Source organism: Euprymna scolopes, chromosome 16 (assembly GCF_053919585.1).
Source record: "Euprymna scolopes isolate OS-2025 chromosome 16, ASM5391958v1, whole genome shotgun sequence".
In the NCBI taxonomy this organism is placed as follows: domain Eukaryota; kingdom Metazoa; phylum Mollusca; class Cephalopoda; order Sepiida; family Sepiolidae; genus Euprymna; species Euprymna scolopes.
The window spans coordinates 23,696,888-23,699,163 of record NC_136497.1 but is presented as its reverse complement, the minus strand read 5'-3'; positions in this window follow the sequence as shown (position 1 = coordinate 23,699,163).

Sequence of the window (2,276 nt, the reverse complement as noted above, 5' to 3'; positions counted from 1 at the left end):
AATCACATACTATTTAAGATACACCGATTATCATAACTTGTTACAAAATGTGACCACTTGTTGGATCTAGAGAAGCAAAAAAGAAAGACACATCCATTTTAGTCTATGAAAATCAAACTCAGAGAAACTCTCACAGCTTAAAGGAAATATAACTCTCATGGTTTAAATAAGTAAGCTTAGTTCCGGTTTTTAATGCAACTTTTGTCAGCTATTTATAATTGAAAATGTGTTGAATATAAATTAAATTAAAAATTAATTAAATTCATCAACTTTAAATAATATTTATAAATAGAACAATGAAAACGATTATATTACAACAAACAATTTAAACCTGAGCTTCTTATTTAAATATATATTTAGTAATGTAATATGCAAATGATATAACTCATTGAATGTAGATTGCTTTTCAATAAATAGTATTAGATGTCATGCTGAAATAAAAGTGTGTGAAATTAATTTGTACATATCAAATTGACTAAATATGAACAGACAGCAATACGACTTTCTAATAATAGAAATATATATATATATATATATGTGCATGTTAATATGTGTATGTATGTATTGTATATAAGATATACCTAGCAGGCATCTTCTATTGATATTGAAGATCAACAATATGTCGAAACCTCAACTAACAAGCAAAACGGATGACTTCATTTGTTTCGTTCGATTTGCAACTCGATTGCCTTTGTCTAAAATAATTGCATGTGTGTTTTATATTCACGTTTGTGTATTCGATTTACTTATTCATTTCTTTCATTGTTGCCCTTTCCATGGAGGAATGAGATTGTTTTTCTCCATTTTGATTTGTTAGCATGCATATCCGTGTAACGTGCTTTGCTTATGTCCATTGACGGTGCGATTATTATGCGCTCATCTTATTTCTTTCCTTACACATTCATATCGTTGTGCATGCAGGGTGTATTTGCATGCCTGCGTGGATACTTCAGGATATCGTCACGCAAATTCATGACATATTCGAGTTTTGAGTGTCAGGCTTTGAAAACAAGAATACAGTCTCACTTAGGGATTCCTTAGGTCGCTTGTGTCATGGAAAAAGACATACTGCAAAAGAATCAAGGATATTTAATTTAATTTCTTTTTACTGGGATTGGATTACACTATTTAAAATATTGAAGAAAGTGAGGGGGATTTAGTCAGCGAAATAGACAGACAAGTTCCTGCACACACACACACACACACACACACACACACACGCATATATATATATATATATATATATATATATTAGCATTTCAGCCCGGTGTTGCCCGGGTGTTGATGAGGTGTGTGCTGAGCAAGAAAAGAAAAAAAAACGCCAAATTTTTTAATCTTTGACCCCTATTATGATCCCTTAACATTTATTGTTTTGGGCTTAAATCGAATTATTAAGTGAGATCCATCTTCAAGTAACCTATATGTAAAATTTCAAGTGTTTAGACTCAAAATTGTTGGAAGAGTTTAGTAGAGTTCTCAACAGTAAAATTGTTGAAATTTGACCCTTAATAGCCAAATTTCTGACCGAAAACCGATCAAATCGATTTTCCCTCTGCAGGGGGGCAGTCGGTGTATTCTAATGCCCCACCGACAGGACCAAGAGCTAGGTAGTAAGTTATAAAAATATATATGGCAATTAAGCAAGAAAAAATAATACGCATCTACTCCACACTAGGATTTGTTAGGCTTATAGGTCATAAGCCTATCGACTCTTAGCGTGGATGAAGCGTGAAATATTCTTTGTAGCATTATTACCATATATATTTTTATAACTTACTATATATATATATATATATATATATATATATATATATATATATATATATATATATATATATATGCAATGCCTCCGTACCGTCTCAAATGAAAATCGATAGGCCCTGTCAGTGTAGCGGTGTAATTGTGGGGCAAGTGATGTGCGATACCCAACCACACCTCTCATAAATATGCGCTGCCGCTGCTTGTGTCCAGTGGCAAGAAGTGCTAGACAACTGAAAATAATGCATATATATATATATATATATATATATATATATATATATATATATACACTTTATTTATTTTTACATAAGCAGTAATATGTTGCTACACAGTCATGAGCATGTTTTAGTCAGCTAGTTACAAATAACTAGAGACCTCTTCAGGCATTACAACTTATACTAAAGCAAAGTTTTCAATGAAAATATCAGGCCTTCCTCGTCACGGTGAGAAGAAGAATTCAGAAGGTTCCATCAAATGTTGTGAAAAATAAGATTTGGTTAATGTAAATAAGACCA